Source organism: Theropithecus gelada, chromosome 13 (genome assembly GCF_003255815.1).
Source record: "Theropithecus gelada isolate Dixy chromosome 13, Tgel_1.0, whole genome shotgun sequence".
NCBI lineage: Eukaryota > Metazoa > Chordata > Mammalia > Primates > Cercopithecidae > Theropithecus > Theropithecus gelada.
In genome coordinates, this window is record NC_037681.1 from 88,355,857 (window position 1) to 88,381,969 (window position 26,113).

At 39.8% G+C, this 26,113-nt stretch overlaps 1 long non-coding RNA gene across 1 annotated transcript in view; it reads left to right on the forward strand.

Moving 5' to 3' along the window:
* The first annotated feature begins 19,874 nt into the window (after positions 1-19,874).
* Positions 19,875-26,113, forward strand: part of LOC112605392 — a 29,128-nt gene continuing 22,889 nt past the window's right edge. The window contains exon 1 of the long non-coding RNA XR_003115403.1: positions 19,875-22,141. This is a non-coding gene — a long non-coding RNA (uncharacterized LOC112605392). The remainder of the gene's footprint in view (positions 22,142-26,113) is intronic.

Genomic DNA, 26,113 nt, shown 5'->3' on the forward strand with positions numbered 1-26,113 from the left:
CCTCTGTAGTTCTTGATCAAAGTAAAGCCGACTAACCTGGTTCTTCTCTTGACAGGACCTCCTGGGACAGGGGTTTTAGTGCTGGACCATGCCAACTCCAGTGGCTGCATAAAATTGACTCACTCCTCTGTCCTAACACAGGGTGCCAGAGAAGTACAGGATGCCCGATTAAATTAGAATTTCAGATAAACAACACCTAAGAATTTAGCATAAGGATGTCCAACTATTGCATGGAATATACTTATACTAAAAAGTTATTAGTTGCTTATCTTAAATTCTAATTTAATTGGGTATTCTGCATTTTTTGTTTGCTAAATCTGGCAACCCTACCCTAATTTAAAGGTGCTTGCACTTCCTTCGTAAAGCTACTGTCATCTGCATCACTTGAAATGAACTATGACGCATATGGCCAAAGATTTACTTGAAATTAGAGAAAGCCATTAAGAAAGGGATGTGTGACAAATATTAACATTTTTAGGCACAAGGCCGGTGGTCATTGAGGTGAAATGGGGAATTTCTACTTTTCACTGGAACCAAATACTGTTTGACTGGCCTGAGTCTCAGGATTTTATTCACAAGAAAAAAACAAAAAGTGAGTTTAATGAAGAGCCATGGCTGAAGCAATTTGCTGACTTGCAGTCAAGGACCAATGGCACCTTCCAGGGCTGGTCAAAAGAGGTTGAAAAAATAAAGCATCTGAAAATAAATGCTTTAAACTGTTTTGGCTCTTGCTTGGGGAAAAATCTATGAATAAAGAAATCATTTGAGTGGGAGAGTTAATGTTGTGTGTGGCAAATGGCAAGTTTCAGGGGAGAAGCCTCTATTCACTTACAACTGAATGATGCAGTGGAATAGAATTGGGGAAGAGGTAACTGAAGATGCTTTTAAAATTCTGGGCTATAAAGTTTTCAGAGCAAACTTAAGTCTTCTGAAGTTTATCCTTATATATCTTCAGTAAATAACAAGTTCTCATTTTTAATGGGAAATATATTTGGAAATGCCTATAAATTGTACTTTTAAAAATATAAATAATATTTCAAGTGTTTTAGTATCATAAAATAAAAATTACAGCGGGGGGCCATTAAAAAAAAAAAAAGGTATTTCAAAACACAGACAACATGGGATAGGCACCAAATATCTAGCATGGAAGAAAAGGCTATAATCCAGAAAGGGAGAGGGGTTGTTGGATCAATCATAAATGAGAGAAAATTCTATTCTCTTATTTAAATTATCCACAACTAAATTGAACTAAAGATTCCCAAACCAATTTTCTTCCAGAACAATTGTGTGATCCGTGGCGCTTATTTATTTTCAAGGAAACAATTTGAGGAGTGTTCAGTGAATTCCTTGCACACTCAGCTCCTTCCCCAGTAGTCCTGGTCTCCCCAGACTTGGAGGGACAAATATCCCACAGCCAATTTGTCTACCCAGAGGTCTTCCCTCCAGTCCCCACCAAGCTAGGTCGCCAGTGAGGCAGCAAACATGATGCGTGCGGGTCTAGAGGCGTGCTTGCTGCTCGCCTATGTCAACTGGAGATCATCTCTGACCATAGTTTTTGCTATCTAAAATTCTGGATTTGGAACTGATCAGCCACTTACTTAATCATATTTGAAATAAAAATATCTTCTTCTTTTCAAACACAATCTGAATTAAGATCAATGCTAAAGCATGAAATACATCATTTAAATCAAAACAACCCCCTTTCTCTCTCTCTGTCTCTTTCTCCCCCCACCATTCCTTTAGGCTCAGTTTCTCCAACAACAGTGAACAGCTGTCCTGAAGCAGCAGTTTACTATCATTATTTTATAATTCCATCATTTTGCCGGGGAAGGTTTGTGAGTCTGTATGCATGAGAGATACTCACAACATGGCAAGGCCCTCATAATCACCTGTGATTAATGCTAAGAACCCCCAGTGGTACATCCTTTAATGGTGCTCTTAGAATCATGATGTCTGATCTTGGTTCTATTACTGTCAAAAGTGCTTTAATCTGCTCTGGGTTAAGGGCTCATACATCTATGCTGGTGCCTATCCAGGGAAGCAATTGGTGATTTTTTTTTTCACCCTCTGCCTCAAATATTCATTCTTTTTCCTATTTGCTTCATAACATAGAAATGAAAGAAGCAAAGAGTGTGTGTCCTCTGGAATCAATTGTAACTACTGCTATTACACAGGTCATTTGGCCCAAATTGAAGCATCGTGCCTGGTTTTTCTATGCCCTGACTTCAAGGCAACAGAACAGGAAAGAGTAGTTCACAAGAAATAAAGTGCAATAGAGGCACTTCCTGGGAGAGGTCACCAACACATCGTGGTGTATTTCAGGGTCAATTTCAGCCGATTGTTAACACTACCAGACACAGAAACCTCCAATGCCATTTGCTTATTTCAAAACTCCTTCCTGTTTAGCGTGTCAGATGCTTTCCGCAGCAAGAGTTAGTGACTCACAGGTTGAGAGGCACTTTTTGCATACCTGCTTGTGTTTTTAACTAAAGTGCATCCAGTTCCAGGTCTGGCAGCCAGAACACTTCCCGTTGTTTCTTTTAATACAGTGAGACAGTGACACATAACCAGTGACACATAATTGAGCCACATAACCATGGGTGGATCAATTATAATTTTTAGGCTTCAAGTTCCCCACCTGTCACAGGAGGCAGTTAAACCACCAGCACTATTAAACTTCAAGTTCTGGTGCATTGGGGGTTCCTGTCCCCACAATAATGCATAAAGAACAAGGAGTATGTCTTAAGATGGATTTTTCTTAAAGACAGAGGAAGTCACCCTTTCATCAAGGCAAGTGACCTAATGTGAAACATTTCTTCAACTATTAACCCCAAGCTATTCATATCTCAATTAGGTCTGATAAACAACATATGACACAGAAATTACTCCAACAATAAAGAATGGCATCACCAAGCTAAATATGATTACTTGACTGATTAGACTTGGCTTCCGTGCTCTATAGACAGAATTTTCATTGATGATACTTGTGTGTGTATGTGGGTGTGGGTTCCCTAAGCTCCTCTAATAATTCAGAGAGAAGGGAGAAGGGAGAACTAATCTGAAATGAATATCTCTAGGAGACAGCCAAATTCCAAGTTGTACTCTAAATATAAGGATTGGAGCACTGGTAACAATAATGGGGATAACCCAAGCATAAGAATTTGGAGATGAGTACTGTGAGAATTTAGAAAATAGGCATGTTGGATAACATTAATGTAGTAAAAGCTCTTTCCTTTCTCTAGGTTGACAATGCCAAGCAGGGACCCAAGTATTCTGAGAAGAAAAAAAAAAGCAAGAGTAGTTAAAATCCAAAACACTATTTTTGTTTTTGCTCTGTTAAAGATCTTTTCTGTAATTTACTGCTGAATCTTAAATTGCACAGACTCTAGATTCTGGTGCCACATTTCAAAAAGTTATTTCTATAGTCTGAAAATTAGCAGATATTTTTTACAATAAATTGGCTTTCCAAAGAAAACACAAAATAACTTCTATGGTCACATTTAAACATCAAGATTCAAAAATTACATTAATGGAATAAGATAAAGTCTCCGAAATTGCAATAAAGGTAAATGTCCCTAAAAGTTGGAGAAGAATGTGATTATTTGGAGGAATGAATACCCTGAGCCAATGCTTTTCAGACTTCAGGATGCATTTGAGTTCCCAGAGCATCTTGTTAAAGTGCAGATTTTGATTCAGTAGGTCAGGGATAGGCCTGAGAACCTGCATTTCTAACAAGCTCCCATACACTGCTGCTGCTGCTTAAACTCAGACCACACTTCCAGTAAAAAGGTTTCTAAGTGACCAATTTTCAAAGAACTTGACTACAGCCATCTACACACAGATTATTCTAAGAACAATTTGACATTTGTTTGATGATTTGGAAAGCACTTCTAGTTCCTACGGATCTTCATTTTCGTCAATAATTATTACAAGAAAATACTCCATTATTGAAGCTTTCACGTTTGGATTCTGGATCATTAAAGGTTTATACTTTACAGAGATGAGAAAAAGGCAGGGCACAAATGCGGAGAAGAGCATTAATTTCCTCCCTACCCTCCCTCTCTCCTGCAAGTTTAACTTCACACGTAAATTTGACATGAGGAATACAGCAGGTATCAGACTGAGTATAGCCGTATAAAAACTGGACTGCTGTCTTGAGAGATGTGGCTGAAGACTTCTCACCAGCCCCGATGGGAAAAGAACTGTCCTTTCCTGTTGGTAAGGACGGCGTTCAAGTTTACCTCGTATACTCGACTTTTAATGTCATTGCCAGGAAAATGACATTTGAAGAAAGAAAGGGACCTTGATCTGTGGGTGACCTGAAGATCGAAGTCTTTAAATTCTTGTATTTAGAGACCATTTAATACCACATTTGTTATTCTGATTCCTCCAAAAGCAATTTTTTAAAACTTTTTTTACCTTCCCCGTCTTTTATTATTATTATTATTATTATTATTATTATTATCATCATCATTACTATTATACTTTAAGTTCTGGGATACATGTGTAGAACGTGCAGGTTTGTTACATAGGTATACATGCGCCATGGTGGTTTGCTGCACCCATTAACCCGTCATCCACATTAGGTATTTCTCCTAACCTCCCCTGTCTTCTAATCCACTTGGCAAATATTTTTAAGCACCTACCTCATCTCATTGTTTCAGAATCTGGGAACACAGCAGGGTTCAAAATAGAAATCTATGACTTTATATTCTAATGGAAGATACCAGGCATAAACCAAATAAACTCCTAATTTAGAATACAAGAAAGTGAAAAATTCTAAGGAGACTTGTTCAAACAGCATTGTTCATAGCAGTCAAAAGATGAAAGCTACCCAAATATCCACTGATGTATGAATAAACCAAATGTGGGATATACACACAATGGAATACCATTCAGCATTACAAAGGAAGAAAATTCTGACACTTGCTACAACATGGATGAACCTCGAGGACCTTATGTTAAGTGCATAAACCAGTCACAAAAGGACAAATATATTTTTACTCCATGTAGCTGAGATACATAGGATACATAAATTAATAGAGACAGAAAGTAGAATGGTGGCTCTCAGGAGCTAAGAGAGGGAAGAATGCGGAATTCCATTTTAATGGGTATAGACTCTCAGTTTTGCACAATGAAAGGAGTTCTAGAGATCCAGTGACAGCAATGTGAATAGACTTAACACTACTGAACTGTACACTTAGAAGTGAAGAGGGTAAATTTTATATTGTGTGTATTTTTGTGTTATATGTCTTTCACCACATTTTTTTAAAATGCTATGGAGAAAAGTTAAACAGAAAAGCAGGTTAGTTAGAAATGGGTCAGTTAGTTAATGTTACATTTTAAATGGAGTAGTCAAGAAAGGTCTCGTTGATCAGATGACTCCAGTGCAAAGACTTAAAGGAAGGGAGAGACTGGGCCGCATGACAGAAGAATCTTCTGGCAGAGGAGATGGCAAATGGATGGACTCAGAGGTAACAGAAATGACAAAAAGTCCACAGCACTTACATATTTGCATTGTCCTCCTCACTCTACCAGACAGCTAAGTCAGAGCCACTATCTGCTTATATCTGCAGGGCAGGGCCACTGATTGAGCTAATCTTTGGTCCTTTTGAGAGAATTGTCAGAAAAGACCTAATGGAAGCAACACAGACTAATTTGAGAGCACCTAAGTTTTATGTTACTCTGGCAGCTATTCATACCACCTTTTCAAGATTTCGGAGAGCTGAAGCAAAGGACAAGCAAAATGACGTGCTTTCAGCCATCAGTCAGACTTCTGTTAACTAATGGCCTAGAGACAGGGACAGGACAATAGGATGGGGAGCAGGGGATCTGTATCCAGCTCAGGCTCTGGGGAGAGAAAACATTCTAAATTCAACCATTGTAGAAAGCAGTGTGGTGATTCCTCAAAGACCTAAAAGCAGAACTACTGTTCAACCCTGCAATCCCATTACTGGGTATATACCCAAAGGAGTATAAATCATTCAATCATAAAGACACATACACATGTATGTACATTGCAGCACTATTCAAAATAGCAAAGACATGGAGTCAACCTAAATGCCATAAATGGTAGACTGGATAAAGAAAATGTGGTGCATATACACCATGGAATACAATGCAGCCATAAAGAAGGAGATCATATCCTTTTCAGAAACATGGATGGAGCTAGAGGCTGCTATCCTTAGCAAACTAATGCAGGAACAGAAAACCAAATACTCATGTTCTCACTTGTAAGTGGGAGCTAAATGATGAGAACACATGGACATATCAAGGGGAACATCAGACACTGGGGCCTGTCAGAGGGTGGAGGATGGGAGGAGAGAGAGGATCAGGAAAAATAACTACTTGGTACTAGGTTTAATACCTGGGTGACTAAATAATCTGTACAATAAATCCCTATGAGACGATTTTACCTGCAGAACAAACCTGAACATGTATATCTGAACTGAAAATAAAAGTTAAAAATAAATACATACATAAATCTTAAAAATGCAAGAGGGTTGTTAGCATAAAGGACTTCCGGGGTAGCTGGGAGATAGAAGGGCTGCTGGGGGAAGGGCCATCCCATTCTGCCTGGATCACAGCCTGGCTCCAGCATGGTGCTGTCTCAAGGGTACCAGGTGACTGAAGGCCTCAGACTGGTGCTTCTAGAAGATTTTAGCAAGGAAAGGGGTTTACACAAAAGGCCCCAGCAGATGCAGGAGTGAGATACTTGGCTTCAGGCATCTGAAGGGGAGCAGAGAGTAAGAAAACCATCAGAAAATATATCTGAGATCCCCCTGGAAACTCTCTTTTTTTTTTCTTTTTTTTTTTTTTTTTTTTTTTTTTGAGACGGAGTCTCGCTCTGTGCCCCAGGCTGGAGTGCAGTGGCGCGATCTCGGCTCACTGCAAGCTCCGCCCCCCCGGGTTCACGCCATTCTCCTGCCTCAGCCTCCCGAGTAGTTGGGACTACAGGCGCCCGCCACCTCGCCCGGCTAATTTTCTTGTATTTGTAGTAGAGACGGGGTTTCACCGTGTTAGCCAGGATGGTCTCGATCTCCTAACCTCGTGATCCGCCCGTCTCGGCCTCCCAAAGTGCTGGGATTACAGGCTTGAGCCACCGCGCCCGGCCGAAACTCTCTAGAAATAACAGAGGGAAAGGAAAAGTCCAGTAGAATGTGGGAGCTGCTTATACTGCAACCTCCTTTGTTAGTAAAGTCTGGGAAATTTGGTTTATTAAAAAAATTCATTTCAAGTTTTATGTGTGTGTGTCCAAAAGACTATAGGATTTAATGATAGAATCAAGCTCTTATCTTCAATTGTAGATCAGCTTAATTTTCAATCAATTCCCTTATCCTGTTTGTGCTTCAATTTCTTCATAAATAAAATAAGGGCAATAATACCTACCCCTTTGGGGTAACTGTGAGTGTCGAATAACAGATGGAAAATACTTAGAAAACCTAAACATCCTAGCTTAGTCAGTAAATAATTGTGATTATTATTCTATTCTTCTCATTGTCATTTTATTACAAGAGATCTTCCCCTTTCCACCCTGGAAAATATATATATATCTCTGTCAAGAGTCTGAGCAAAGGAAATCTCTAAAGTTAGGTGTGTGATTTATTTGTCATGGTCCCTAATGAGGAATTTCATTTTAAACCCTTTTGAAACATCTGTTGCATTTCAACTCAGTAAGTGCAAACAACAGAAAAATAGTAGCATCTGGGCTAGAAGTAAAAAAATATCTGCTCCTGTTTTGAAAAAAAGAGTAAGAGCTAGAGCGGGGTGGGGGTGGGGGGTGGGGGAAGAGAGAGGAATGGGGGAAGGGGAGGGGAGGTTGCTGCATTTCTCACACTAGCACTTGATCAGGAGAAGTCCTGCTCTACCTGTCGCACAGGAAGCTGCATGATTGATGTGCACTTGCAGCTGCGCATCTGCTCCTCAGAGTACCCAGAGTCCCCGTGCCCCGCCGCTGGGTCAGCACTTTCCTCTGCGGGTGCTGAGAAGTGACTTTCTGCATGCGTTTCCCACCCCCTCCCTTGTGCCAGCCTTTGCTTCTACGAAAGTAGGAAGAAATGGTCCATGAAGTTTCATTTGCCTTGAGAAAAACAGAAACGTCTTTGGAGAAATTGCAAGTCGAGTGCCGGCAGGGTGCAGCCAAGAAGGAGGCCTGTGGCCAGCTCCGCCTGCTGCCTGCAAGGAGGAGAGAAGGCCAACGGGGATAAGAGTCCTGAGACCTCAGAAGACAGGGGAGCTGTTTGACCATCTGCAGAGAAAGAAAGCCTTAAAGGAAAAGATACAGATCTCCTAAATCCCATAGGTTCCTCCACCCTTTTCAATGAGTTTCCTGGAGTTGTTTTGAATCTGCCCCGAAGGAAGTCAGCTCAAAGGCCGACAGGAAAGCTGGCCCACTCATCACCTCCCTAGGCAAGCAATAACCCATGAACTGGATATCAGGACAGGTAGCTGCTGTCACCCAGGGAACTGATCCCACCACAGCGATGCCAGAGACAGATACTCAGGCGGCCTGGGAGCTCTCAAAACAGGGGTCCATTGTGGGACAATCAGTCATCTTTTGTGGCCAGCAGCAAACTGAACTCACCTCCGGGGTCCTTCCTCCAGGCCGCAGGTGAGACCTGATGCATCCCTTCCTAAGAGGCACAGGGATGCTTACACACATACTTCTCGGGGATCTTCCAGTGTTATTGGAACCCTTCTGGGCCCAATATTTCGCCCAGATGTGCACAGGCAGGCAGGAGAATTGTCTCATTTGTAAAGAGTCTTGCTTTTCTGGCCAGAATTGGTAATAACGGACATCTTCACAGTTGGAACCATGGATGATTAAATGATGTTTAAGGACCTTAAACCTTATTTGGTCTGATCCCTTTACCTGCAGATAGGCACCCTGAGGTCACAGAGGCTGTGACAGGCCCCCCACATGAATTCAGAGCAGCTGACCTGTGACCTGTGGCTTTTTCCATTCCTGCAGGACACATCCAATTTGTCCCTGGGATGCTCACAGAGGAATGAAAGCCGTCCTTGACTTGAATCTATCTGTACACTTGAGATAACTTCCATGTCCAGTTCCCCCAAAATGGAGTCTGAAGGACACAGGAAATGAACATCTGTGATTGTCTTCAACTAATAACACCTGGCTCCACACCATAGGGAGATGGAGAAGAGAACAAAGAGGAAGGGGAAGGGGCCATAGGGTGGGGTGTGGTAAAGAAGAACAAAGGAAGAAATGAGGATAGCATGGTCTAAAAGGGAAGGAAACAGGGAGGAGAGGGAGGGGGAAGAGTAGGCAGTGCCCAGAAAACTTGTTCTAGGGAGAAGTTAGAAGATTGAGGCTGAGGGAAGGGAGTAAGAGCTCATGAGAAAAGGGAAAGTCAAGGAAAGAACTTACTTGAACTTAAATTCTCAATGAGAATCAGTATGAAGGATCACAGAAGTCACACCAGAATCAAGCCTAGCAAGATTGTGTGTGTGTGTGTGTGTGTGAGAGAGAGAGAGAGAGAGAGAGACAGAGAGAGAGAAAGACAGAGAGAGAATGTATTGGCTTGAGCTCCAACCCGTTTTTTATCACAAGACAAGGGGGATAAAGGTCCCTGGTTCCCAAGACCAATTTCCTCCCTGACCTGGATATGAACAGCCCTCCTCCCTGAGGCGTTTTCACCTTGCTTAGCCTCCTCTGCAGAATCCAAGGAGGATGGGAGACTTAAGTTACACAGCAGGGGCCAATAGGGCTGCACAAAGCTCATATTATTCTTACTTTAATCATGGGTTTTGCTTCACAAATCCTGCTTTGAAACCATACACGGCGCTGAAGTTTTATGGCAGCACTTGGGTTGGTTTATGGCTTTGCCAGAGATTGTTGGGGTTTTTTCCTAAAGATATCACTGAATTTTTCTGTTTTCCCTTCTCAAAATAATTATTGACAAACATGTGTGGTGATGGCACCACCCCGTGGATTTTCTCCCAAAATAAATTAAATCAAGCCTTCTGCTTTGCCATTCACTTATTTCTTTATGAAAGAGACAGAGAGAGAGAGAGAGAGAGAGAGGGAAGGGACGAGAAGCGGGAGGAAGGGAGAAAGAAGAGAGAAGGGGAGGCAAGAATTCCTTTTCAAAAAGTCAGAAAACCAAATTCTCACAATATTGAATGAAGCTTTTCTTCTTGTGTGTGGATTGAAGGCTGAATTATGCCAAAGGTGTGACAATCAGAAAAAAAAGTGAGTCAGGGAAAAATTTCCTCAGGCTGATTTTATGCCTTCGGTACTTGCTTACATCCTAAGGCCTGCACTAAGAATGGGAATTTGAGATATTAGAAAATAAGATAAAGAAACCAAAAGACACATTTTTTCTCTAAATCCTATAAATGGCATTTCTTTCCTTTGACTCACAAAGGTATCCATGTGATATTCAGCACAGACTTACTAAATATTACCACACGGCTCCCACGGTGGTGGCTGTATAGGCATTAGGAGACAAGGGTCTCCCTGAAAGACTTCACATAGCCCAAAGCCATCACCACCCTGCTCTGTGTCACCCTCATCTGTCACCCTGACCAAGCCAAAAGCCTCCCCCAAATAGTTTCTGTTTCTTTCTCTTCCCTAGAGTCTATTCCCATGCAAAAGTCAGAGTGATCTTTTAAATTACACATCAGATCATATCACTCTCTTCCTCAAAACCCTCCACTGCTGCAGCTCACACTGAAAATAAACTCGCACTCCTGGCCCATGAACTGGCTAGTCTCCACCTACGTTCCAACCTTACCTCCTCGAAGGTTCTCTCCCCTTTCCCACTAAGTAAGGCCACAAAGGCCTTCGATTGTTTTTCTGTTCCTTCATCAGACCTATCTTGTTCTCACCTTAGAGCAATGCCCTTCAAATATTTTACAGACTCTTCGTGTGACTAAAATGACTGGAAAAGTGATGGACCAGTCCAAGGTTTCTACCTATGGAGCAAGGATTAAATAGTCCAAGAAGCAAGTTCAAAGAAACAGTGGGGAAAAAAAAGAAACTGGAAGGTCATTTTCTTCATGCTGCCTTTCCAGTTTAGCTCATTTAAAGTGCTAATAATTGCACTTGTTTGTATTTCCCCTTTCCTAGAATGGAAACCTAGGAAACAATAACCTCATCTGTCTTATATTCTCACCACCTAGAACCATGCCAAGGACTTAGTGGGCACTCCCATAACTAGCTGTTGAAAGAGTAAATGAAAGAAAAATCCTAGGATACTCGCACATTACAATTTTAAATACCAATACACATCAGTTCTACGATTAAGAACAATTATGAGAGGTACAAACTCTAAATTGGAAGAAAGTTCCCTCTTGCTTAAAAGATGCAGTAACAAAAATGGTGGCATTATCAAACCATTATGAATCTACCAACAAGAGCCCAGCTTCCTGCAAAGCTGGCTGTGGTCTTTTGCTCTCTGTAACTGACCACTCAAGGAATTCATTTCTTCAACAGAAAATACTTTGACAAATGGTCTCATTTTCATTTGATGTCTTGATTTCACTTTCTGAGAGACATCTATTTGCAGCAGGGCAATGTGGCCAAGTGGAATGTTTTGTAGCAATATTTGCAGTGATGACTATTGCTGTTTGACTCAAGACAAAGTCTTTGAGTCTCAAGATCCATATCTTCAAAATAAGGTGATAAGATCTATTGTCAACTTCCCTCTAGCTTCTCTGGGAATATGTTAGATGTAAATCAAACCCCCTGAACTTTTCTTGGAAGAAAAGAGAAGTAGCATAGATATAAAATACACCTAATAAGTGAGCCATCTTGTTGTCAAGTTCTTATCTATTTAATTAAGCTAAAAGGTGATATACCTTTTTTTCAGCATGGTGGCCTTCTCTAAGAACATAACTTAATTGTTATTCCCAATCCACAAAAACCAGAGCTCCAAAAAGTCAATAAAACTGGAGAGAGAGAGGTGGAGAGAAAGAGAGAGAGAGAGAGAATCTCAGTTTAAACTATGGCCTCATAGAAATGTAGGGGTAGTTCCCAGCCAAGAGCCTGTTGAAAGTGTGGATTCAGTTTCTTGTTCCTGCGGAGTCAGCTCTTCATGGTGTATTCTTGCAGTTTTACTTCATTTAATACAAATTTCAAAAATATCCAATCCATTCATATTAAAAAGAACATGTAATGACAGACTGCAGTAAAGCCCAAACAACCCTTACTATTGGCATTACTTGGACCCCCAACTACTGGTAGCCTCCATGATACTAGCACAATTGCCTAGCACTTGTTCTCCCTCCACAAGAACGCTTAGGTGGATGGTTGTGACATTCTCTGCTTGTGCCTAATTGCCATGCATTCTTCCCACCTTCCTTGTTCACAAAACTCCAAATGTTTTTGGGCAGCAATATACCCAGCCCCAACTGAGATACTCACTTATCCAGCTTTCTTAGAAATTCAGTGTGGCTCTGGGATTCCAGCTAAAGAGATGAAAGTAAGTGTTTACTGGGAGTATCTGGGGGCAAGTTTGCGTCTCCTGATGTGAAGGGGCAGGTTCTGATGGCATAGTCCCTCCCTTCCTGTCATGTGCTGTGGAGGAGACAGTGTATAGATGGAGGGGCCATCTGGTAACCACCAACAAACAAGCATGAGGACAAGTGTCATGGTGCAAAGAGCAAAGCACAAAGATGAAAAGAGTTTCAGTCCCTGGTGACATCAATGAACAGCCAAATCCACACCAGAAACTGCCTGCATCTGGTTTTCTTGATATCTGAGGACAAGAAACACATTTTTTTGTTTAAATCACTGAAATTAAGTCATCAAATACTTGTAGCCCAAATCATTGCTAACTGATACAATGACCATATTACGTAAGAGTAGAGAAGTAGTTTTATAAACAGAAATGGCATCCTGGATCAATAGGAATTAAGGGCCCTTAAGGGATTCCCTGCTTCCAGGAAAAGGTATCCCTAAATAATCTCTAATCTCTACCGTTTAATCCCTATCCCTCATGGTTTATATGTAGACATACCAAATTATTCCTTAGATCCTGAATCCTTGGCTCCGAAGCCTCACTGTTTCCCACTAGCCAATTCCCTCAACTGTTCCACATCCACCCTTTATTACTTTCCATCCATTAATCACTTGCATTGTCCAGGTTTGCAATTTTCCAAACTCTGCCCATTTCAATTAGATTCCAGGCTCCCAGACATAACCCGGCAGCCTCCACCTGCGCCTGACTGACATCGGAGGCGGCTGGAGTCCTGCAGGCTCTATTTCCATGTGTGCCATCTTGAGTCCAGAACTAGATAATTTCACTCATCTAGAAAATTAAGGTGAATAAGAGAAGAGAAAACTGGAATGGCATATGGTCTAGCTTCCTGAATTTGTGTGATTATCCATTATCAAATCGCAGGCACTGAGTTATTAAGTCTATTGACAGATGCAATGTAATTTTCTTCAAACAGATAACTGATCCTGGAGCTGATAAGGTCTGAATGTGCATTGCACACGCCCTCATATTTTTATCATTCTTCACTTTCTTCATTCAATGCTCTGTTATCAAATTACCAGTACAAATGTATTCACAGAAATAAAGCAACATAGAAATGCCTTAAATTTATACTCTCATTTCCTTAAAATTTCTTAACTCTGAGCAGCATTACTCCAGAATCTTGGGAAAAGAAACTAAAATAAGTAAGAAAATTACAATACAAAACGTTCAAAATTATGAGTCTGGGAAATGTTTGAAATAAATGTACAGAAAATAGGTGAGCTTCAGCTCTAAGCTTGGACAATTTTAAGGACCTCAAAGTCGAGAAATAACAGCGTTTTGATCCTGCTAAATGTGTAAAGGGCTTGCCTTTCCTTTTATAATCCCTGGCAAGGATATTCTCATGCTGGTAATAAATCAACACTGAAATGTAGCTCAAATTACAAAAGCAAAATAAAATTATTGGGACAACACCTTACACAAACTGGAGAGGACACTTTGCAAACATATTAAAGTTACCCTCTGAGTATACACACTTGGTACTCATGAACATAACAAAATGCACAATTCCATACTTGTGAAACAAAGAAACAAATATCCTACTTGTTCCACAATTCAGCCTCAGGCCCTGATTCAAAACTATTTTTTTTCTCTGAGTTTCCCCCTACTAAGATGACTGTCCATGTTCTGTGTTCCAAAGAGTTAACAACAAAAATAAAAGAGCATCTAGATGTTTGCTTTCAGATGGGCAGGTATAATATATACATTATTATTAAAATACATATACCAGATTACATGACCCCTTTGAGAGAGAACGTGTGAACTGGTGGTCTAGCCACTCTTCATTTGTGAAGAAACATATAAGTGAGACCCAGCACCTTCATGTAGATGCAGGAAAAAATGACTAACGTTGAGTTCTTACTGGGAACCAAAATATTTTAGAAATTCAGACATGTTATTATTTGCTCAACAATAAGTCACTGTGTACTGAACTTTAAAGAAAATTACTGATTTTATTTGACTATAAGAATATAATTAAGTGTAAGATTGTATAAGAATCTTATTTAGCAAATGTACTAATTATGATCCTTGGGGCATTGTATATTTAGTTTTGATTGTACCTTCACGAGACACTCCCCAGGCATCTTTTTCATTTTCCTTACTAAAAGCTAGTGGTATTCCCTGCAGGATTTAGTTAAGAGTTTCTGCTTTACAAACCTACTAGGAAAACATTCCATTTCTTCTCAGTTGGTCATTTTCAAAGACTAAAGGCAGTTAGGCTATTTGTTTTCTCTAATGCATTCAGTCTGTTGATTTCTATATAAATGAAGGTCTATAATAAATTTCAGTTCTCAAAATTTTGTGAAGCATGTTTAGTGTAATAGATTCCTGGGTGATTTTGTTTGCATCAGAATTTCTCTTCCCTTCTAGAAAGGACATGTTCATACGTGAGTGACAGAGTTCAGCACAAGAACAAAATAAAAACATTAATTATCCAGAGCTGCCTGAATCATAACAGCTGTGTTGAATGTGTGGGACACTGGTGTAGGCATCCAAGGAGCATCAATATTTATTATGAAGATGTGCCTATTGATTGAGCTATAAAATGATTCAATGTAATATATGCCATTCCAATAATTGAACTCCATTCAAAAGAACACCAATGTAGCCACAATGAAAATTGAGAACAACGATTTTGATTTATTAAATTATTCTATGCAGCCACAAGATCTTGAACAAAGAGATAAAAAGTTAGTGCAAGTCTATGGTCATGCTGCTGTCTTACTGTTAGAAGGACCAGAAGCAAATTTTCCAGCCTGACTAAGGGATGCCTGGTTCTAAGGGTCTAGCCCCATATTGTTTTGATAACAAGTGCTCATCTGAACCTTCGGTGGCCCAGAGGCAGAACCCTTAGGCTACACCTTTCCCTTGAATGGCATCCCCTTATCATATCACCTGTTCCTTTCAGAAGACCTTCTCTGGTCACCCTAACATTCATTTTTCTCATCTCTGAACTCCTATGTCTGTAGGTAGATATGGGCATAAGGGGAGGTAACAGGGATGAAATCCACATTTAAGGAAAGAATGTGGTCTCAAAATCCTCAACTGGTCAGAATCTCTATGTTCTGCTTTAACAAAAGATAGATCACATACACCTCATAGCTCATTCATGGAGGTCAGTTTTCTTGTTTTTAAAGGACTTTTAGAGTCTGTATTGAGGTCAATAAACTCATCTCAAGTTTTTCTATTCTCTGTATCCATATAGTGCAAATTCACAGTCCGATTGAAAACCCTATGATATTATAACGATACCTATTATTAAAGAAATGTATAATTATCATCATAATACCATAATTACTGAGACATGAAAGTAAACAGAAAAGGTTTTAAATGTAGATTAAAACAAGAAGATTTTATGTAACCATGAACCAAAAAGGTTAATTACTCAGCACAGCCCCAGCTCCTTATTCATTTTGTTAATTGGGTATACTGGTTTTGGGACCCTCTCCCAAAACGTATGTACACCAGAAACTGTGAACGTGACTTTACTTGGAAAAAAGGATCTTTGAGGAAGTAATTAAGTTAAAGATCTTGAGATGAGATCACCCTGGATTTTCCAGATGGGCCTTAAATTTAGCAACAAGTGTCCTTGATAAGAAGAAGAGAAGACACAGAGACAGAAGATAAGGCCATGTGAAGAGGAAAGCAGGGATTAGATGCCTGGGGTCACAGGAATGCCTGGGGTCACAAAAAGCTGGAAGAGGCAAGGAAGGATTCTCCTCTGAGACCTTCAGAGGGAGTATGACCCTGCCAACACCCTGATTTTGGATTTCTCACCTCTAAACCTATCAGAGAATAAATTTCTGTTGTTTTAAGCCACCACGCTTGTGCTTATTTACTGTTACTTAGGTACTTAATTACTATCACAGCTCTAGAAAACTAATACATAGGGTTTTACTATATTTGATTAAATGCCACTCAATAAACACAAATGAGTTATAAAGATGAAGACTCTTTAGAAATTCATTTAACACTTAAGTGCTACTATGTGCCAGGAACTGTGTAAGACTGTGGACATACGGCCAAAATTTTAAAAGATGTTACACTGTAAGACTGTCATCAACCTTACAGTGAAATCTGAAAGGGTTTCCCTCTGCCCTTCAGTCTTTATAGAACAAGAGAAAGAAATAGCAGTAAATTTGAAGAGAAGACTATAAGATAAAGCGGGGTCAGTGGAATTCTTTTGATAGAAAGGTTATAAAGGCAATTTTGATATGTGGAAAATATATTGTCACTAAAGAACCACAAACGTGTTTGCAGACATTCAGTTCAAATGTAGAGTTTATCAGACCCTAAAGAAGGCAAATATTTTCTACATCACCTATTAATTACAAATTAAAAGAGCAACATGTAGAAACCCCAAGACCTGAACCCTTTTCCAAGTAACTATCCTAAGGAGATCTTTTTCTCCATACCACTAAAAAAGAAGAAGAAAAAAGAAAGTAAAAGTGGTGTTGAGTCCTCTGTTTTTTCCTACATTTTCCAGATGATATTTCTCATTATGATGTGTCATCCCATGTTGTATCAATCGCATTACAATATGTCACTTAATGTAACATAAAGCAATATGATTGACAACATCTACTAGGGCTTCTCACAACAGTGCATGTCAACCAGGACATTTTTGTGGCTTTTGCAAATAAAAAAAAATTCAACATATTTCACATAACATCACATCCAAGATACAGTGAGGAGGAAAGAAAGGCTCTTTTGAAGATTTTTGCAACATTCCTTCTGGGGGAACTGATAAACATCTGCTAAGTAAATGGAGTCACATATGTTCCCTATACTTACATCAAATGGACCCAATAAACTATTACCAGCCTGCCTCAGGTTCACAGTCAACTCCTGTTGCTCCTTGTTCGCGCTTGCCACGTTCAGTCCGAGACACCTTTTATGATCACCTTTAAATGAAGAAACAGAGCTATCAAATGGAAGGTCCTCATCTGAGCCAAAGGAAGAAGTAAAGGCTGGCAGGGCTCAGAGATAAGTTAGGAATGTTCTAGAAGCCATTAATTGGTACAAATCTGGTAGCAAGTAACAGCTCAAAACAGCTTAAACAAATGGGAGATTTATTATAAGGACATGGGGATTTTCCAAAGAACCGAGGGCAGAGAGAGAACTAGACCTTAGGAAAAGACCAGATGTGATCATTAAAAAATCCATCAGCATCCTCTCCTCATTTCTATCTCAGGTGCTCTGTCCCACCTGCTTTCTTCTTCCCTGTCTGTTGCTACGCCTTACATTCGGTAGAATTCACCCCCGTGACAATCAACAAGATATAGTCCCAATGATATGGATATCTTATTGGGTATTTGTTGATTTCCTCTATGGGATGTTTTTCCTTCCTAACAGAAATCCAATTCCTCAACCATGCAGTGTAAAAGGGATATACCTCACCTCTAGCTCCATAGGAATACTCAAATTGGCTTTAATCAATCAGTGGATTCCATTACCCTGGCCAGTGATTGGTTCAGGGAAGTGCACTGAGCTTAAATGGATCCAATTAGAGAGAATCTGGGAAAGATTTGTCTAGAATCCTGGGACACAAACACACTCTTCTTCCCTGGACCTATCTGAGTGAGAATGCTAGCTTGGGGCTGCTGCAGCCATTTTTAATACTATGACAGGAGCCAGCTTGATGGTTCCACCAATTCATAAAAAGGGAAACTGAGGTTTGCATTCCTGTGATGTCATTTGAGTTCTCAATCAAATCACAGCTGTAGCCTAAATCCCTCCTAGCACAGTTTGGTTTCATGAGTCAACAAAATCCCTTTATGCTTAAGCCAGTATAAATCAAGTTTTCTATTTCTTACAACCAAAGGAATGCCAGCTTATATAAGAGGTCGACTCACTGTCCTACAGATGATAGGAAAATCTCTAGCCAACTAGCTTGAGCCAGCCAGTCTAATCAGTCATGGTAAGGGTACAAACATAGCTCTCAGGTGACAAGCCCCGTAGACTAAGTAGGTAAACCATTCTCAGAAAAGAGGGTGGGTATTTTGAATAAAATCTATTATCAGTTAAGATACCCATTTGCTGGATGAGGCTGGATAAATAGCCCTGTGTGCTTTGGTTCTTTTCATGTTTAAGTTGGTTGGTCACATTTCTGTACCTAAACTCCTTCGTGGTACTCTGATTGAGGATTAATTTGTTACTCACTCTAAATAGGGTTTCATATTTCGCAGATAGGTTCTAATTTTTTAAATGCTTTACATTTAGATGGTTTTTTACATTTTCATAATTCTTTTCCTTTCCCCCTCTTCCTCTGCTGTTGCTGTTTGTGCATATAAAAAACAAAGAAATATTTTCAGATCCTTGCATTTCATGATTCCACCCCAGGTTTCTATGGTATACCGACTTTCAGAGCATCCCCTTTCAGGGGCAGTCATGTGGCTCACCCACTGGTACTGAGGGTGCAAGTAGCTCAAGTTTTCTGGCATTTCTGAAAGAATCTTGGTCATGATGTAATAGGAGGCTTAAAGCTGCTCAGACTCTACATTGAAGGAACTTCACTTGGAATTTAACACAAAGAAAACATCAGGGACATGCATACTGAGTTAAGCATAGTGTTTTTTGTTCATTCAAGTGTTTTGCTTTTTAAAATAATAATTAAAAATTGCAAACACTTGAATGACAAAAATATTAACCTGTTAAATAATGTATGATTTATCCATGTGATAGAGTTATATTAAACAACTAAAAATCTTGTTTTCACAGACTATTATAGGAAATTGAAAAATGCTTGTGAAGTACTGTAAAGTGAAGGAAGTAGGTACCAAAGTGCATACAACATACAATCATAAACTTCACACACACGATAAAAACTGGAAGGAAACAAATATTAAGTTGTGATTACCTGGAGATTCTCAAGACCATAGGATTATGAATGGATTTTTTTTCCTATTTTATATACTATTTTGCAATTTCCAAATTTGTCTACAGTGGGTAAATATCACTTTTTTAATTAGGAACGAAAAAAGGTTATTAAGAACTCATTTTATTTTTGTAGATGTGGAATATATTTTATCCTCTAAATTTTGGTTTTAGAGATAGTATAAGCAGGTTGACATAAAATCATTTTGAGACAATGTAAATATGCCATATCTAAATCACATTGAAGAAAATGCAATAAAACAAATTTTAAGAATAAAACAAAGAAAGATATTACCCACTTATGACGAAAAGGGCATTTTTGTCCATTATATTTCCTACTTGAAGAATAAGAACAAACTGTTCACTTTCATTTCTACCTTTGAAACTTCTGAATCAAAGGTCAGAATGACTTCCTTTCTGCATCACCACAGTATGGCAGCTGTATGATTTATAACTCTGATTACACTTTCGTCTCCCACAATATGCTAAAATGAGTGAGGTCAGAGATTCCACTTTCACTCCGTTTTCTTGTTTTTGTGACTAGGGGTCAAATTATTCATATTACACTCATGCAGTTTTGTTTAGCTTGATTGTATACTGAAAGCCTGGCACACATAATTAATCAATGTATTGCTAGTGACTGTTGAACAACCCGTATCTGTTGGAAATGTTATTGTAAAATGCCAGATGCAAGGGGAAGGAGGACAGAAGCAGCTGAGAGAGAAAAACCATGTCATTTTTCCCTCAGATGAGCGTTATCAAAGTGGTCATGTGTATTGAGAGAAATCAATTTGGCTTTACAGATTTGTCCTCACTTCTGGAAAATCCAAAATATATCTCCTATTGTTCTTTTGCCTGCCAGGCTGACACACCAACAAAAGCCACCTCCTATATTTTTGACTTTACCTTATACACATTTAAAAAGTGCATTGTTTTGCAGGCCACACAGGAGTACTGGCCACAACTGGTATGATTATATAATCCAGGGCTTCAATTTCACCCCAGCACTCAGTTCTTACTCTCAAACCCTCTCCCTAATTTGTATGAGAAATGTGTAAAGGGAAAATGGCAGTCCAATTTTTTCTTTTTTTTCCAATAATGGCCTTTCATTTTTAGTTTCCTTAGACTTCATGGACTTTTCAGCGACTTTGTTTTAGGAATGTGTGAAAATTGGCTTAAGATTTTAAAAATTTATTTCAGTATACTTTGCCATGAGGAATTGATATAGAGACATTAGCAAATCTAGTATCCTTTTGAGCACCCCTTTCAATGACAGAGTTACATTTGTCTGTCATTTGGCTGCCTTTACTGAGTGCCTACTGTGAGCTAGCCACTGGGCTGGGCTCAAAATTTCATTAAATACAGAACAAGAATTGCTGTTCCTACCCTTAAGGAGATTCCAGGCCGATGGTGAAGAGGCACAGAAACCAGGGTTACATGTGGTGTAGCAAATGCTCTTGCCCAGTGGTCCAGGAAGGCTTCCTGAGGAGGTGACACATGGCTGCATTTTGAAGGACAGATACAAGGCAGCTAGGTAGTCAAACGGAGCCCTTTAATCTCCTAAGTCCTCACTGGTCTTTACAGCTGTTCCTCATGTGCTAGAACAGACATTACAAACTCCACTACAGAATCAAGAATACTGGGAAACACAGAGGTTGTGACTTGAACATTTTCACACACCCAGAGAGTAAAATGTCTATATTCAAATCAGCTATCCTGAAGAGTATCCTTTGCTCTTCCCACCAAGGCAAAACAAAGAACCTGCCATTTTGCTAGGGTGTGCAATGCCCACACAAAGACATTTCATTGAAAACACATTATTTGTAAATAAAGATCTTTATTACCTCCCAGAGATATTAAGTGAACTTAAAAAACTGCTTCCTTCAAGCACTTTCCTCAGCCAAAACCAATGCAGCATGCATTAAATACCTGGCCCAAGATGATGGTAATGGGGACGTGGGGATTCCAACGCATTTTCTCTTTTCATTCCCCTGAGACTCTGATCATTCTATTTTGGACTCGTGGGCACTAAGTTGGTTATTTCTCCATTTTGCATAACCCCAATCTTATACCTACAACAAAGTCCCTTTTCTCTTCTATTTAATTGTTACAGCCATTGCTACTGCTGAGTGAAAAATAAAATATCTCTGTGCTGGCATATTGCTTTATTTTGTTCTGCTTTGTTGAGAAAGAGAGAGAGGGGGCAAGAACTGAAACAGCAGAAAATGATCTGTTTGATGAAAGGTAACAGAATTATAAAAGTGGTCAGATTCCACAGAAGGCCGCCAAATATGAAGAAACTACAATCAGAATCTGCTTCTAATAGAACCATTGGCCTCAAGAAGGGACTGCAGCAGGATGAGTCAGTGCCCCAAGTCCCAGACACATTTCAGCAGCTTTGAGAAATGAGGACAGGAGCACCGAAGTAGGGCACCTGGATTGGGTCACCACAGTGGTGATGACACTTTGTCATTATTGAATTGGATTTAGGAAGTGAAGACCCCACCAGAAATGGAGAACACACAGCAGAACGGGTGGTTCCAGAGTTCTCAACAGCACATAGTGGGTGTCTGAAGTCCATTTCCGGGCTTTGCATGGGTCGAAGGTAATCCAGTCTCATCCTTATCTTGCCCTACCCTTCACGAGTTTCCAGAGACCAAGAATAACTTCTATGAGGAGGCTTCTGCTCTCTCCCCAGGACAAATTTTATCTATAAACAAACTTGTTGTTTACGTCAACTTTACTTTTTTTTAAAAAAAGTAAGCATATCTAATTGAGTCAAATTACAGTTTAAACATAACCAGTTAGAATTAAATATGAGGGCCGGGGGCAGTGGCTCATGCCTGCAATCTCAGCACTTTGGGAGACAAAGGTGGGAGGATCACATGAGCCCAGGAGGTAGACCAGCTTGGGCAACACAGTGAGACTCGTGTCTCTTAAACAAAACTAAACAAAACAAAAAAATCTCTCGTTTATTTGTCTCATTAAACAGTTTTTATTTACAAACACAAACACACACACACACAGGAGAAAGTTATTTACTGGCATAGAATTCTTTGTATCTTGTAGAACTGTGACTCTTCCATCTGACACTATCAAACTTGAATACATTGCCATGTAAACCAAAGAAGCATTTCCCCGCTAAATACAATTCTTTATGATCTCATTGATAGTCCTTGCTCTATACCAAGACACTGTTTACTTCTGCTGGCCCAGAGAATTCCACTGGGAAAGGATGATCCTTTTTAGCCAAAAACAAGTTTTTATCTTTAGGCTTATGGGGCATGATTCATATTATGTTGATGTTTTATATCGTTCTCCTTTCTCTAAGAGTTCAAAGGGAATTGAAGAATAGAAAAAAATGGAATATCCTTCATTAGTTCTATGCAACCCAGATATAAAACTGTGCATGAATAAAGAAGAGAGAACAAGAACAGAAGTTATATTGGATTAAGAACGATGTGGTGGGGGGGGCGTTTTATGTGTCCGTGCACATGCATGCACACGTGTGCACACCCTCACTGCCTTATGCAAGTGTTAACCCCAACCCCTTGCCCTAGGGGAAGACAAAACATGATCCCCACTCATTTACAGTTAATCTCAAAGGTTAATTTTGTTGCTCATACTCTATAAACAAAGAAGATATTTCTTTCCCAGCTCGGGAACTTTTGCCATAAGCGAAACAGAGAAGAAAGTCAGCGCGTCCCGAGGATTAAGGAGAGGTCGGAAGATCCGAAGAACCTGCTGCTGACAGATTTGCTTATTAAAAAGCCTGCTCTGGTGGACGGGCTGCCGCTGATGGCCTGACACAGCCGGACTTCAGAAGACCAGCACACAATCAGCAGACTGTGCTACCCTGGGGACCGCAGGGCACAGGGGAGACTTTTCTAATTTGTCAAAGTTGTATCTAATTCCACAGAACAAAGTTCGCAAAGAGAGATGAGCAGAATCCACAAATTATTGCTCATTCACCAAGCCCTTGATGGAGAGATAGAAACAGCACACAACTAGGGTTTTGTAAAGTAACTCGACCCCTGCCAGTCGGCTTTGGGTAATTCCTCCTTGTGGGCATAACAGTTTCCCTTGTTTTTTGTTTAATAGGATTATTCCTCAGAATATTAAAAAGATAACATCAACATCTTTCAGTGGCCCCATAAACTATTTCAAGAAATAGAAAAAGAAGGGTTCAGGTGTTTTTGTGACTCCTGATAGGACTTTTGTTCTCTCAGAAGCTACAAAGAAAGAATGTGGTTTTGTGAGGGGTGTGCCCAGAGCAAACCAAACAAAACGTTATGTTTTCTAGAAAGGCAACATCCTTCAAACTTCCATTGCCCATCGAGACTCCTGCTAGCCTATTTGAGAACTGACACTGACTTTCAAATGGGAGCTTAGAAATTTCGATTCTGAAAATTGAGGAGTTGTGAAGAGGGAAAGCTCAGACATTAGCTTTGAGTCAGGGAATGCTACTTAAAAGGAACACATTCTCTGGATGAAAACGTATTGAACAGTCTTGAAATGAGGAGATCTCCAGGGAAATATTGCCTTCTTGTTGGTAAGGAGTGGCACAGTCAAGAAGCAGCAGGTCCAGACGTGTCGGGAGTTCCGTCAGTCTAAGTCTGCCTACTCCAGGAAGGAGGGTAGTACAGGCAAATGATGGCTGAGCCCACCAAGTAAGAGACTTCCATAGCAATACCCATAGGCTTCTTATAACACAGTGTTTTACAATGATTGCAGCAGGAAGAGTTGGGAAGAACTGAACCAGTCTCAGGCCAGTCACTTTCTTTTTTACCTAACAGCAAAAACCCTCAGTCCAGACATCTAAAATTCATCAAAATTCACAATGTACCTTACGGTGACTTCACTGACTAGGGCTCTATGGCTCTAGATACCGATTTTCTCATTGCATAGATCTTTGCAGGTGCAGCAATTTCAGAAACTGCGGCTCTCTTTCAATCTGGATGGGCTCTCCTAACTGCTTTTGCAAAAATGTCTTCTGCCCAACATTTTCTCCAACTATGAGGAAATTGATTTCAGGGATTACCTTAGTTTTAGTCAAGAAAAAGAAAAACCTCCTGGTAGAATGTACCTGAAAGATAATCCTTACTCAGAAGCCATTTGCTACTGCCTATCTTCATCTATCAAGCAAACTTCCGGCTGCAGAGCTGGAGGTTAAGGAAGACTCTTGCTTGATGCTCTACTGAGGTTAGGTTTTGGAGAAGCCGCCTAGAACCATCGACAGGACCTGGGATTTTATTATTTTTGTTTTTTGAGTTTTCGTTTTTTAAAAACTTTTATTTTGGGTTGGGGGTACATGTGCAGGTTTGTTACATAGGTAAACTGCAGGTCACAGGGGTTTGGTGTGCAGATTATTTCATCACTCAGGTAACATACATAGTACCTGATAGGTAGTTTTTCCATCCTCAGCCTCCTCCCACCCTCCACTCTCAAGTAGGCCCCATTGTCTGTTGTTCCCTTCTTTTGGTCCATAGGTATTTGATGTTTAGCTCCCACTTATAACTAAGAACGTGTGGTATTTGGTTTTCTGTTCCTGTGTTGGTTCTCTTAGGATAACGGCCTCCAGCTCCATCCATGCTGTGCAAAGGACGTGACCTCATTCTTTTTTATGCCTGCATTGTATTCCATGGTGTATATGTACCACATTTTCTTTATCCAGACTACCATTGATGAGCCTTTAGGTTGATTCCATGTCTTTGCTAGGGACCTGAGATTTTAAATTAAGATCTGATTTGAAATTCTAGCTAGGGCAGTTACTTGCTGTGAGACCTGGGGCGTGGATCCTAGCATATCTGAGCCTCTATTTTCTCATATAAAATGAAGCTGAAAATAATGCTTCCTACCTTGCAAGGCTGATGTAAGAAATAGTTTGTCAGGGTATACAAGGATAGTTTGTAAAATGTTCTATACATGTTAGCTGCTGATTTGGTTGGGTTGGTTTGGTTGGTTTGGTTTTATGACTATTAACTACTTTTGTTCGTTAGCAAGTTGTATTCCCATCTGGTCAGCCCACAGAGCAGCCTAGGCCAACAGTCCCTGTACATCTCCCTTCCCCATTTCAACTAAACAGCCTATGAGGGGGAGACTTCCACATTCCATTTTTTTAAAACATAAAATGAGTGTTTACATAAAAATCAACTTGGCCATTTTTATTGATTTTTTTGGAAAAATAAAAGCTATTTCAAGCCAAGTATATAGAACTGGACATAAGGTATATTTGTAAGAAAAACCACAGACACAATATTATTTTATTCTACTATCTTTTTCTCTCTTCTCACTTACAAAAAAGGTTTTGAGAAAGCTTGAAATATGAGGCACAAATATGATAAAACTGAAAAATCATTAAAATGAGTAAAAAGGCAAAAGAAAAATAAAAAGCAGATCTACACTAATAGGAATTTCTACAGCTTAATATAAAACTAAGCACTAAGGTTACTGACTCAAATCAAAAGGGAAAGGTGGTAAGTGGCTTTTTCCAATGTAAGCAAGCCTCAGAAGGGAGAAAAGTTATTTCCCAACACCAAATTCTGGAAAAGACTTTTTCACAGGAGTCTTCACATGACTGATTTTTGAACCTAGTAATTGTCATCAAAGGTTTCCTAAACATGATCACTTTTTATTGATTATCGACCCATTCTGTTCTAACCCTGCTAAGAGGGACTCTTGAGTTTGGAAAGCCAGTTTGGAAAAGGAGGTTTGCTATTTGATATAAAATC